We start from the raw sequence: 15,225 nt of genomic DNA on the forward strand, positions 1-15,225 counted from the left end.
ATGTATCTCATAGCAGGAGAATGTCTGCATTCACACACGAAATACTCATAGACAGTATACTCCAGGTGATTTACCGTACGGTCAGTCGCGAAACGTAATTACATTATAGCTGGCGTTCCGAGCGTGTATGCTACCGAGCTAAACAACAAGGCTACTAAGAGCTAGACATGAGTTTGCTCGGAAAAACATTGTTTTTATGCCAGCTACAATGAATGTAGCAGACTACCCATATAAGATTGCAATTGTAAACATGTGCTTGATAGCCTAATATGAACCACTATCTGTTGTTCATAGTATAGTATAGCATATTGAACAACTGAACAACTAGCAAACGTAGATTAGCATTGTAATCCAGCTGGCAAGCTGACGAACATCAAACAACTAAGTTTATTTCACACTTCCAGCAGAGACAACGGGGAAATCCCCTCTCTTTGTCCGCTCACAGACCCCCAAAGGACGGCCTAGAGACCTCCAAGAGGTGTCCCTGAAATGGGGACTCTGTTTATTTCACACTTCCAGCAGAGACAACGGGGAAATCCCCTCTCTTTGCCCGCTCACAGACCCCCAAAGGACGGCCTAGAGACCTCCAAGAGGTGTCCCTGAAATGGGGACTCTGTTTATTTCACACTTCCAGCAGAGACAACGGGGAAATCCCCTCTCTTTGCCCGCTCACAGACCCCCAAAGGACGGTACATTACAGTTGGCTTTCCTCTGACGCTGATAGCATGTATAGCTAACGAGGCTAGCAATACATGCTAGCGGGAAACATCGTATTTATGCCAGTTACAATGAATGACCGAACGTAGCAGACTGCCCGTATAAGATTGCAATTATAAACACGTTATTGCTAGCCTAATATGAACCACTAGCTTTTGTTCATAGTAGTTTTATTACACTCCATTATAGTTGCCGTACCTCTGAGCTAACGTGCATATCGTGTTTGCTAACAAGGTAAACAAGAAAGCTAGGTTAGCATATTAGCTGGCAAGCTTACTGTGTTTATTAGATAGATGGATTAGATAGATCCACACTCCTACCACAACTACTACTAACGAATCTAAAACAACTAAGTTTCTCTAATATTTTGTGATTTGCATTTGATTTCGTCCAGCCAGATCCTGGCGGAAAATACATGACTGGGACGGGACTACCACACTGAGGCCTCGTCCTAAAAAGCCCGGCTGCGATAGGCAAGATGCCGACAACGGGGAGGAATGGATGATATACCGTGTATATATGTATATTTATGTTCATTTTGTACATTTCTAAAAATAAAGTTTGATGGAAATACTTAGTAGGCCTATCCTTTCCTGAATTATTTGCTCCTATAACATATCATTCATATATAGCAAACCATGATTTGATTTCTCATCAAACAGTAGTAGTTTATTACAGGTAAAAATAACTTACTCTTCTATAACAACAGTTGTAGGTACAGTTCGGTTAGTTAGCGTATAAAATATACGGCTGTACCGACGCCATTATAAGACTGATGTTCCGAGAGCGAGCCGAAAAAAGCACTGTTAGACATGGGCGGAGCCTCTCTGGTGGTTGACTAATCAGAACAGAGTGGCCGAGCTGACCAATCGGAGCACACTAGGCTCACAGGGAGGGGGGGGGCAAGAGCTCCAATGAGTCGTTTAGTGGAGAGAGTGAATACTGCTGAATACACATACTTTACAGAGATGCTGTATGCGAAACCAATGTGAGTTTGGAAAATTGCACAGTATAAATCTATTTTAGTATACCTCAACAATGTAATTATGATCAGTGGAAATGGCCATGACATGGGCCCTTTAAGACTTTTTAAGACTTTTTAAGACCCCGCGGGAACCCTGCACACAGACAGTATTGATGAATTGTGATCTTCTCGCTCCCAGGAAAGAAACTTAAAATAATGAGACTAATGCAGCGAAGTAGAGAGGTCGTGATGTCCTCTGCGTTCTGATTTATACTCCTCTCGTTCTCTCCCGCTGTGTAGATTGGGGGACCGCCCTCCACTGTCTTCAATGTTCGACATCGCGTGAAACAGAGGATTTCGACATTTTGTATTCATTGCTTACTTCCATAAGCCTTTTCTCCTCCTTATCTCTTTCATGACTTTTTATTTAATGCTTTATAACAGCTGTAATAGTTAGTTTAATAATCCTAGAAACACTTTACAACACAGTTCTCATTTACGACACAGTTCTCATTTACGGTAACTCCTTCTGACGTCATGACCACGTATGTAAACAAAACTTTACAATCAACTGTACCTTCAGTTAATATTCAGCAGTAATACTATCTCGACGTCTATAGATGTAATGTTAAAGTCAGTAGGTTTTGGTGTGCAACACTCCGTGTCATTTTCACTTCACATTCAGAAAACGTAATATTAGCCACATGCTAAATACTAACCGGAGATGAAGGATTTTCAGAATAAAAGCTTGGCATTGAGATTTTATGAGAACTTCCGGGTTTTTCAGAATAAAACAGCTTTTAAACTGACGGTATGTTTTAGACTAAATTATGCTATTAAACATTGATTTTAATTTCTAACAATCCCTCCTTTCACACCTTTTAAGGTGTGAACACAATACTGAAATTAATGAGTTCTTCATCTGAACTTTGCATAGTACATAACTCATATCAATAACATACAATCAAAATGGAATGGTTCGAATAACCGTCATCAAAAATACAAAACAAATACAAAGAATACCTTGGTTGGTCTTCAAACGTAAAAGTGTTCTTTGTGCATAACTTCTAGTTTTAACATACAATATCACTCTTCAGAATAGCAGCAATTAGCTTGGTATCAGAACATTTCTTACTCCCTCCTTTCACAGAAATCGTTCCTATAGCCTACCACTTTCAGTGTTAAGGCACTTGTTTTACAAAGTATAAAGAAACATACCATTTGAGAATCGCATCAATAATAACAGTATGAAACATCAAAGTTAGAAACTATTTTAGAATAGTGCAAAGTAATACCACTTTGTAGCTGGTTCTTCATTCTAATGATTTCATCATTTGAAGTGTCACATCATTTGGACATTCTTTGAACAATCTCATCATTGATCATCCACATCATTTAACATCATTTACACACTCTCATCATTTTCATCAATCTCTGTATATGGGTTGGGTTGTCTTGTTCTGCTAGCAATTGAAACTGTTCCCTTATGAGAAATGTACCCTCCCTCCTTTCATACTTTTTAAAGTATGAAAGTAATATGTTCTCTAGAAAGGGCCGTGGTGATCAATCGGTACGTTAGGGTGCGGGTACATGGAATGCAACTACAACATTTAGCACTCCCCTGGGCAAACCTATATCCTTGTACACTGTGGAGCCTAAACTCCCTCCTTTGACTGGTCTCTTAGCCCTACTGGTTTTGGGGTGTTTAGCCATGTTGATTAACTGCCCCTCTGTCATTGGTACTGCATATAAAACATCACTGGCTGTACAAGTGCACAGGTCCCAGTCCAATCCTGTGGCAAGACTGCGTACAAGGTTTTAGTTCCATGATACCATCAAACATCTACTCTGGGATACGGCATTTCAGACAGTCATTTCTGGGAGAAGATTTTGGTCAGTTACAACAGTTGGAGAATTTCATCACTTAAAAGTTCCTACTTCAGTACCTTTGGGTGGTCTGTTCTAATGCAGTGATAAAGTTCCTTAAATGGTGTGAAAACCGATGGAATATCAATAACTCATTATACTAATTTATCTTCAATTCTGGTCTGCTTAAAGAACTATGCTAACCCCTTTAACAGTGTGTGGAACCTTAGGTGTCTGAGCATGTAACAGTTACTCCCTCCTTTATCAAGGATTTTAAAAACAGTTATTTCATCAATGGTTTGCAGTTCAATTTAGGAATTTTCACTTATGGCGGATATGTTTCTACTTTAAATAACATCTCTAAATTTCAGGTCATCACTGATTAAATGGATGACCATAAGGAGGTGGTGGCGCTTGTCTTTTTAAACTCATAATTTGGTGCCGTGTGCTCCCTGTGAAGCTGCAAGTAAGATTTAAAACATCTGCAGGGTGGGTTGAGTGACCCCTTCTCCCTAAACGATATTGGTTGTCAAAAATATGCACCATTACAATGAGTGATCCAAGGCCCCGAATGTATTACACCCAATTATATTGCTTTTTCCAAAATTAAATTTGCAATCGCTCTTTGCCCAGTGTCCTTTAAAACTCTCCATCTTGGACAAACAAATGTTATTTCCACCTTAACAGTTCTCCTATGGTAATAACTATGCTACAATGGCGAAAACAATACTTTAGATTGGAATACTATATTTGGCTTGGTACTAAGTCTCCCTTTAACATTTTCCAACAAACACAGATTTGTCTGCTCTTATAGAGTGGTCACTAAAACTATCCCTTTAACTGTAGATCAATATTGTAACACATTAGATATCTACCAAATTCACCCATGAATAAAATCATGTTTCCATGATGGAAAGATTGAAGAATAAGTTCTACTCTGTACTCCCAAGTCCCAAAACACTCACTGCTTAAAGTGTAAAGTGTAGTGAATATTTCCATCATGTCTACCCCTTTATCTCACAGTACCCTCAGTGTGTTTTAGGATTATTTCCTCCTTTTACTTTAATAGTTTCCTCTTTATTACTATTTTAATTTACCAATTTATTAATTCTTGGCTAATAAATATTTTTGTCTTTTCGCATTTATCAAGTCAATTCAAGTTTGTTTGTGAATAAGTGTGTTTATGTATAAACTCACTCCCGTTTTCCTTTTCTCCTCCTCTCGTTGTCTCAAGCCACGTCCCCCTCACATTCTGTTAGACCACGCCAACTCCTCTGGTTCTGTCTTCTCCTCTGGTTCTGTCTTCTCCTCAGTCCATCAGCTCTTGAATCCTTCCACTGGTACTCTTTCAGTGGCCCAACTGCTTTGCATTTCATCTCCTTCTTTACAGTCTCTTCACTGTTGTATGGAGGGCATGTTCCGCTCTCATGTCCCACACTCTGCTCTTGTGCCATATCTCGTGGCTCAGCTTGGAACTTCATGTCCTGTCTGAGGGACTGATGAGAGTATGCCTCTCTATGTCAGCATGCTGTTCTGGTTCTGGATGCCTCAGGTGGAGATGGTTCTGGATGCAGTCTTGTCGTTGTTGGTTCAGCTCTGGTTCTCTGTCTGTTCGATGGAGCAGGAGGAGGAGTCTCCTGTAGTGAGGTATTTTGTCTGATAGGGGTCGTAGCAGTCTGACAGGCAGAGAGAGAGAGTCCAGGTCTCGGGACGCATTACCTATAGAAATTCTAACACACTGAGGTAAAATAAATCCAACCTTCTCCACTCTATTTTCTAATCATACTATCCGTTTTAATTGTTAAATGCCATCTAAACACAATTAATGTCTACTAATAATTGTATTATATCCCTAAACATTGTTTTCACCCACTGTAACACGTCTACTCCAAATAACTCTTTCAGGAAACCATTTTCTTCTATAAATTGAAATACTTACATGTTTCAAGCACCACATATTTCACACACTATAAAAGGACGTCCCCATATATATTCTTCAATATTTGAAATCTCATTATTACTTAGAGCAATAGTAACTTTTGTGACTGGATACATCTGTGCAATGTCGCCACAATCTGTTGGGGAATTTTGTTCATAGAGTTTGTACATACAGTTGTCCTCGTGGGTTAGTACCCTGTTTCTACTGTAATAATTTTTCAATAATTGTGCTCAGGTCACCAGTCGGTTGTCCATAGTCTTAACAGGGGGTGTTTCTGGTACAGACTAAAACATGGATCCAGTGTATTTGGAGATTCCCCTAAATTGTAAATCCCCATCACTTAAATATTCCGATCACTTAAACCCATCTCATCATTTGGTACAAGAACTGCATATAGGGGGGGTGAATCATCTTGATTGTAACCTCCTCACCTATGGGAACGAGTATTTCTAACTCCTCCTCTTGTTGCTCAACTGATCTTTTGGCTCTGGGGATAAGTGAAAGTCTCTGAAACACACCTGGTGTGTTGTTAGTGATGTGGGCATTTTCTATGAGTGAACTAATGGATCCATGTCTTTCATGATATTGTACTCCCCATCCAACCAGAAAGGTGTCAAGTGTAATGAACACAATCAACAATGCTATTCTGACTCTTATCCCTCTTAGGTGCCTTACAAACAATGGACGTCCACTCTCGGGAGCGTCGGAGTGGTGCGGTCACCCTAAGTGACAGACCTAAAGTATCCGGGATTCAGGCATCTTCCCTGGCTTGTACATTTTTGGTGATGCGCCCTGGAGGTATCAGACTATTTTAAACAACTTTTCCCCGCTTTTCAAACACTTATTCCGAGGTTTTAGCCAGTCATTTTGCACGAAATCATTTAACATTGACGGTCTCCTGAAAAAGCACATATTCTGTGCATTTTCAGGAGAGCGTCTATGTTAAATGATTTCGTGCAAAATGACTGTCTAAAACTCTCTTCCAGACATTTAAAAATACTTTCCCCGACCATTTAAACATTATTTCTGGCTTGTAAAGTGCAGTTATGCGCCCTGGAGATATTGCACTATTTACAAAATGTAGCACTCTGTTTATTTCACACCTCCAGGAGAGACCAGGGGGAAATCACCTCTCTCTGCCCCCTCACAGAGCCCCAAGGACGGACTAATTACCTCCAGCATGTCCCCATAACAGTGGGACTCTGTTTCTTTCACAGCTCCAGCAGAGACCAGGGGGAAATCACCTCTCTCTGCCCGCTCACAGAGCCCCAAGGACGGACTAATTACCTCCAGCATGGGCCCCTAACAGTGGGACTCTGCACCTCCAGCAGAGACCAGGGGGAAATCACCTCTTTTTGCCCGCTCACAGAGCACCGAAGGACGGACTAGAGACCTCCAGCACCAGTCCCTAACAGGGGGACTCTGTTTATTTCACACCTCCAGGGCGGAGACCGGGAAAATCACCTCTCTCTGCCCGCTCACAGAGCCCCAAGGACGGACTAATTACCTCCAGCATGGGCCCCTAACAGTGGGACTCTGCACCTCCAGCAGAGACCAGGGGGAAATCACCTCTCTCTGCCCCCTCACAGAGCCCCAAGGACGGACTAATTACCTCCAGCATGTCCCCATAACAGTGGGACTCTGTTTCTTTCACAGCTCCAGCAGAGACCAGGGGAAAATCACCTCTCTCTGCCCCCTCACAGAGCCCCAAGGACGGACTAATTACCTCCAGCATGTCCCCATAACAGTGGGACTCTGTTTCTTTCACAGCTCCAGCAGAGACCAGGGGGAAATCACCTCTCTCTGCCCGCTCACAGAGCCCCAAGGACGGACTAATTACCTCCAGCATGGGCCCCTAACAGTGGGACTCTGCACCTCCAGCAGAGACCAGGGGGAAATCACCTCTTTTTGCCCGCTCACAGAGCACCGAAGGACGGACTAGAGACCTCCAGCACCAGTCCCTAACAGGGGGACTCTGTTTATTTCACACCTCCAGGGCGGAGACCGGGAAAATCACCTCTCATTGCCCGCTCACAGAGCCCCGAAGGACGGACTAATTACCTCCAGCATGGGCCCCTAACAGTGGGACTCTGCACCTCCAGCAGAGACCAGGGGGAAATCACCTCTTTTTGCCCGCTCACAGAGCCCCAAGGACGGACTAATTACCTCCAGCATGGGCCCCTAACAGTGGGACCTCCATAACCTTGCACACCCTGAGTCCCCGGGCCCCCACAGTTAAGCACTCCCCCACGGACTAAACACAGGTATTCACACCCACCAGAACCTCGTGCCCCTGGTGACCTTACAAGGGGGTGGTTTTATGGTGCTTCTGTGTCCGCCCATCAGCATCCATATTCGGCCGTCTTCACGGCATCACCCCCCCTTCTGTGGAGGGTATTCTCGTGCCCCTGGTGACCTTACAAGGGGGTGGTTTTATGGTGCTTCTGTGTCCGCCCATCAGCATCCATATTCGGCCTTCTTCACGGCATCACCCCCCCTTCTGGGCTGGAGGGTATTCTCGTGCCCCTGGTGACCTTACAAGGGGGTGGTTTTATGGTGCTTCTGTGTCCGCCCATCAGCATCCATATTCGGCTTTCTTCACGGCATCACCCCCCCTTCTGGGCTGGAGGTTCAAACACTTTAACTTTTGTTCACCCTCCTCTGGCTTACACCTCCTCCGCCAACACTTGAGCGCTCATCACAGGGTTCAGCACCAAGGAGAGTGCCTCCCCGGTGCTGATGGAAAGTGGCACTTTTTCTGCCCCTGGTAACCATCAAGGTTATTGTTTTTTTTTTTTTTTTTATTTTATTTGAACAAAAAACACAGTTGACAGTACAGAGAGGCTAAAACATAAACTATTTACACGTACTACTGCTACTATAACAGTACTACTAAATTTCTTAACCTACGTTTTAAAGTGCAGTTATGCGCCCTGGAGGTGTTGCACTATTAACAAAATGTATGCCCAGGATTCTGGCACCTTTCCTGGCTTGTAAAGTGCAGTTATGCGCCCTGGAGATATTGTACTATTTACAAAATGTATACACAGGATTATAATAATAATTATATACACGGTATACATATTCACAATGTTTAGCGGGATTCAGGGGACCAAATTAGGCGTCTAATTCTTACGGTGCACCAGGGCAAACAGGTTGAGTCCACGGCCCCTGCCCCATCATCAGGAGTGTCAACCAGCCCCGGTCCCGACTTCATTGGCCTCTTTCCCTCCCGCTTCCGCTTCCGCTGCTGCTGCCGCTCCAATGACCCATCAGGTGAAGATGATAGAGCTGTACTGTTATAGCAGCCCTCTTCGGAGGTCTCCCCATCTGACAGCGGTAGACATCCTTCTGATGATGATGCAGCTGCTGCCGCATCTGATGACGCCCTGAACATGGAGCGGATTCTCAATGCCTCCTTTATACCTGGCGCATTCGCGTAGAACCGGTCCGCCGTGGTTACGTCGTGACACATAAACCTGGCGAGAATCGACCGGCTTTCTGGATCTTGGTGATGCTTGATATTGTCAGCCAGGGCAGTGCGCAGGATTGTGAAGGTGACGGCTGTTTCTAGCCCAGCATCAGCCCATGCCCTCTTCAAGTGAGCGTTCAGGTTCTTGGAGGCCCGATTCCCCCTTGTGAAAAGGAAGAATTCATTCTGAGGACCCAGCAATGCCTCTTTAATCCCCATCCACCGCATGACCCAGCTAAACTCCTCTACTGTAAGCGCCAGCTGTGCTTCGCCATATGTCTTGGCCGTCTTGTGATCCTGCACATGGATGATGTAGCCCTCAGCAGTTCCCCTTATGGCTGCCTCTAAGACCTCACTGTTTTTCATGTTTGCGTACACGCCCGTACGGTGGCCATACAGGAGGCTCCAATGGAGGGTGAGATAGCCATAGAGAAGCTTCTGGGTGGTTGAGGTCGGCGTGCCGGCCATCAGGTCGAGGAGCTCCGGGATGCGCTTCTCAGCGGCCGCCATGGCGGCGAGAAGCTCCGCCTGGCTCGGCAGACGATCCAGTTTGTTCCTCTTCACCTTAAACTGATGTAGAGTGACTGCCTTATTCAAGTGTTTCATGTTGGCTTTCACCTCTCTCATTATGTGGGTCATATCAGACTGGGTGAGCTTGCACCCCCGGGGCTTTGACTCAGACATGTACCCCATGAACTGGTGCACATTCTTCAGGAAGAACTCTGATGTTGTGACTGCCCGGCCCGGCTTTACAATATACTCGCTCCAGCCACGGATCATCTTCATGTTTCTTAGGAACAGCCAGTCTGACAGGCGGTTAACACCATGGGCCATGTATACTATGAAGTTCTTTATCCGGCTGATCTTCGACACAACATTGTCTTTCTGTTTTACTGTCGGAGCGACACCCAAACAGTGATCCAAGTATGTCTGAAGGTACGCCTCCATGCTTCTAGGCAACGTGATTTCACGCATGGTATTCCCCCGTCCACACCCAGTGGACCAGTAATTTGAGGGAGAGGGCAAGTCATTAGCCAGCTTAGAGGCACGGGTCTTCCGGCATACAGGGGTCTCGCTACCGGAGGCTACTGCAAACATGACAGTTTCCACCGGGGTCTTCACAGGGGTCTCGCTACCGGAGGCTACTGCAAACATGACAGTTTCCACCGGGGTCTTCACAGGGGTCTCGCTACCGGAGGCTACTGCAAACATGACAGTTTCCACCGGGGTCTTCACAGGGGTCTCGCTACCGGAGGCTACTGCAAACATGACAGTTTCCACCGGGGTCTTCACAGGGGTCTCGCTACCGGAGGCTACTGCAAACATGACAGTCTTCACCGGGGTCTTCACAGGGGTCTCGCTACTGGAGGCTACTGCAAACATGACAGTCTTCACCGGGCTCTTCTCAGGGGTCTCGCTACCGGAGGAAACTGGTAATATGACAGTCTTCACTGGGCTCTTCACAGGGTTCTTGACCGGTCTCTTTCCACCGGAGGCTACTGCAAGCATGACAGTCTTCATTGGGCTCTTCACAGGGTTCTTGACCGGTCTCTTCCCACCGGAGGCTACTGCAAGCATGACAGTCTTCACCGGGCTCCTCACAGGGGTCTCGCTACCGGAGGTTACTGGGGACTGCATGACAGTCTTCACCGGGCTCTTCACAGGGGTATTGCTGCCTGAGGCTACTGTGTTTATGCCGGAGGTATTTGGGATTGCCAGGCCCTTAAATCGTATACATTCGTCCTCTTCCTCAAGAACAGCAGCACTCTGCTTCCTGGGTTTTAGCTCCTTTTTCAGCCTGGAGCGCAGGGTCTTCACCTCATCATTGAGGGCATCCTTCTGAGCCCTCAATGCCACATTTTCCAGCATCACCTGCCTGCAGTCCTCGTTGTCACACTCGGTATGTGGGGAGAAGGGTGGAGGGTGCCCGGGGTATTCCTCCTCATTGTCTATATCCAATGATGTAGCCATTCCAATGATGGGGTTAGTCTCACGGAGGTCATGGAGCAACTGCAGTGCCACACTATGCTTCAGCCTTGCCATGACCTGATGTGCCTTATGTCGGGACAACTCAGGGTGGTCATGTTTTACATGACGGTCCAGTCTCTTCCCAGCGTACGAACACCCAGCGATGGGACAGGGTTTGGTCCGAACATTTATCCTTCCACTGGCTATTTTCAGGAGGATTCCCCTCTCCTCCAAGTTCCGCACTGCATGCTTGTGCTTAAGGTGTTTGTTCAATGCCAGATAGAAGAGTCTGCACACCGGGCATTCAGATGACATCCTTCCTGAAACACACATAATGATTTTGATCAAAATTATGTTATAGTTCTCCGTTTATATGCGTTAGCGTGAGCGGTGGTTGCGACACTGGGTCCGATGCATCAATTCATGGTGCATGGACGAAGGGAAGTATTGGGTTACCACCGGGTCAGATGGTCCCACTTCCGCACCAACGCGGGGCTGGTGATGGCAACATTGGGTCCGATGCATCAATACATGGTGCCCCGACCATGAGAGGGTTTGGGGTACCCCGGAACCAGGCACCACCCCAGCAGGAAACGGGTTGTATGGTCAAAGGAGGAAAGAGTGATAGAACCGGGGTAAAGCAAAGAAAGTGTCCGACAATAGTGACTTGTGAGGCGGCCAGAGAGTCTGTCATATCTCGGTCCTATCCTCCAGGCAACGCTGTGGCCAAAACTGGGCTAAAAACTAAAAAAACTAAAAAATATTTCATCCAGGGAAATTTGGGTGAAAATGAAAAAAAAGTACCCCAAAATAGTCCTTCATTAGCCAGCAGCAGTCCCCTGTCGACTCATGTGACATTCCTCCAGGGTTACATAGAACCAGGGTGTGGGCTCCGAGCCATCTCCGAGACATCTCTAGTCCGTGTTGATAATGGGGGAAATGTACCCCAAAATAGTCCTTCATTAGCCAGCAGCAGTCCCCTGTCGACTCATGTGACATTCCTCCAGGGTTACATAGAACCAGGGTGTGGGCTCCAAGCCATCTCCGAGACATCTCTAGTCCGTGTTGATAATGGGGGAAATGTACCCCAAAATAGTCCTTCATTAGCCAGCAGCAGTCCCCTGTCGACTCATGTGACATTCCTCCAGGGTTACATAGAACCAGGGTGTGGGCTCCGAGCCATCTCCGAGACATCTCTAGTCCGTGTTGATAATGGGGGAAATGTACCCCAAAATAGTGCATCATGACTCAGCAATCATCACACTCAACTTTGGTGAGAACCGGGCAAAGGGGTCAAAATCCGTCAATGTGGGGGGTGAAACGGCTGTACGCGAGCCCTGGGGGGGGCACCCGGGACCGGGCAGTGCCCCCGGCAGAAGGAACCGGGTCAAACGGGCCAAAACAGGAAAAAAAATAAAAATAAAAAGAACCAGGCAAAAGGGGGGAAAATGGGAAAAAAGTGTCCGAAAATAGTGCCTCATGACCCCGCAGGAGTCCCCCGCGGACTCCCCTGACATTCCTCCATGGTCGAAATCATCCAACTCAACTTTGGTGAGAACCGGGAAAAGGGGTCAAAATGTAAAAATTGTACCCCAAAATAGTGCCTCATGACCCCGCAGGAGTCCCCCGCGGACTCCCCTGACATTCCTCCATGGTCGAAATCATCCAACTCAACTTTGGTGATAACCGGGCAAAGGGGTCAAAATGTAAAAATTATACCCCAAAATAGTGCCTCAAAATCGGGTAGAGTCACCTGGAAAGTGCCCTCGCATTCCTCCATGGCTCAAAATGTCGAACTTAAACTATTTGGAGAACCAGAGAAATGTAAAAAATACGCCCCAAAATAGTGTCTCAAAATCGGGTAGAGTCACCTGCAAAGTGCCCTCGCATTCCTCCATGGCTCAAAATGTCGAACTTAAACTATTTGGAGAACCAGAGAAATGTAAAAAATACGTCCCAAAATAGTGTCTCATAATCGGGTAGAGTCACCTGCAAAGTGCCCTCGCATTCCTCCATGTCAAACTTTAAGTATTGAGAGAACCAGGCTGGGGGGTCCTTGCGCCACAAAATTAGGCCCACTCAAAGTGCTTGGTGAGCGGATACATTCTTCCATGATTTGCAACAGCCGTTATTTTTCTGAGTGCACCCAAAAACTGGGTTTCCGATTTCGTGCAGACGGTAGTTTGAAAAGTATGGATGAATCTTTTTAACAGAGAAGTGGAAATGAAGCCCAGGGACTTTTTCCCCTTCTCCGTTGTACCAACCATCGGAGAAGGGGAAAAATCGGCCTGAAGCGCCAATAGTCTGGCCCCTTCTCCCGTTGGCACTCTGTCATTTTTTTGACAATTTTTCAAAACTTCATTTTTGATTATTTTAAGTTATAATTAAGCGTTTTCTTCAATTTTTTTTGCTTTCCACGGGTGGGGGCGCCTGGCAGGCCGCCTATGAGCACCCAAATTCGGCCTGGATCATCCAGGATTTGTGGGCTAAGCTCCATAAACTGACTAAATCACCCAGAGAGGTCACCTTTCTAGCCCAAATATATATAATACAAATACATTTAAATAGTAAAAGGTGCACTTGTGCTCTGCATTACCCGGAATTTTATTTTCATAGCCCCATGATAGTGATTAAAAATCATTTTCATGGGAAAAAGTGTTAAAACGCCTGATTAAATTATATGCAGGACCCCAGTGAGCTCCAGACTATGTGCATTGTGTTGGGGAACCATATAAATGATAGAATAAATGCATTTAAATGCAAAAATAATGATTTTAAATCATTTTAGGGGGACAATTGTGGAGAGGAGCCTGAAAATGACTCTGCAGCAGGCTGCCTATGAGCACCCAAATTCGGCCTTCTTCACGGAACCACGACCCCTTCTGTGGAGGGTATTCTCGTGCCCCTGGTGAGCACACAATGACCCAGGAAAGAGTCTTCAAAACACAGGTAAAACTGTGTTAAACAGTGGGGTAACATGTTTGAAATGACAGCACACTGCTGCTTGTTGGCAGCCTGACTCACTTGACTTGTCTCACACACACCCAGGGGGGGAGAAAGAGGACACATTGACCCAGGAAAGAGTCTTCAAAACACAGGTAAAACTGTGTTAAACAGTGGGGTAACATGTTTGAAATGACAGCACACTGCTGCTTGTTGGCAGCCTGACTCACTTGACTTGTCTCACACACACCCAGGGGGGGAGAAAGAGGACACATTGACCCAGGAAAGAGTCTTCAAAACACAGGTAAAACTGTGTTAAACAGTGGGGTAACATGTTTGAAATGACAGCACACTGCTGCTTGTTGGCAGCCTGACTCACTTGACTTGTCTCACACACACCCAGGGGGGGAGAAAGAGGACACATTGACCCAGGAAAGAGTCTTCAAAACACAGGTAAAACTGTGTTAAACAGTGGGGTAACATGTTTGAAATGACAGCACACTGCTGCTGGTTGGCAGCCTGACTCACTTGACTTGTCTCACACACACCCAGGGGGGGAGAAAGAGGACACATTGACCCAGGAAAGAGTCTTCAAAACACAGGTAAAACTGTGTTAAACAGTGGGGTAACATGTTTGAAATGACAGCACACTGCTGCTGGTTGGCAGGCTGACTCACTTGACTTGTCTCACACACACCCAGGGGGGGGAGAAAGAGGACACATTGACCCAGGAAAGAGTCTTCAAAACACAGGTAAAACTGTGTTAAACAGTGGGGTAACATGTTTGAAATGACAGCACACTGCTGCTTGTTGGCAGGTAAACATTGTTTAATTGTTTAAGTGTTTTTAAATGTATGGAACAGTGTTTTGTCTCTTTCAAAACTCTCCCGTCATTGGCCGGATACATGGGGACGATTTTATATTCACTATGACCGTTACTATTCCAGTGAGACGAAGTACGTCCGGTGACGGGAGTGATCCCATGTTAATTTTGTCCAAAAACCAGAGCATTCCCTTATCCTTAGGGGACCCCACAATTGCTTTGACTTTGTTCTTGACATAATCTCTATTTTATCCGTGGTTGTGTCAGTTACAGAATTTAAATGATAAGTACGAAAATAATGTATACTAAACTAGTAACAGAACTTGGTTCTTTTTCAGGTGAAAAACAAAAAAAATAAGTTATCACTTTAGTGTACAATCTATAAAAATCTAAAGACAATTCGTCTTTTGAGCTGTTTCTATCTTAATCTTATTTTTATTTATTGTTTTGTTCCAGCTCTGCCAAATCAGTCCTAGCTTCCAATAATTCTCTGGAAGTTGCCAGTGAAAGGTGACAATGTGTGAGGTGGTGTC

This window comes from Trematomus bernacchii, unplaced genomic scaffold (assembly GCF_902827165.1).
Source record: "Trematomus bernacchii unplaced genomic scaffold, fTreBer1.1, whole genome shotgun sequence".
NCBI classification, from domain to species: domain Eukaryota; kingdom Metazoa; phylum Chordata; class Actinopteri; order Perciformes; family Nototheniidae; genus Trematomus; species Trematomus bernacchii.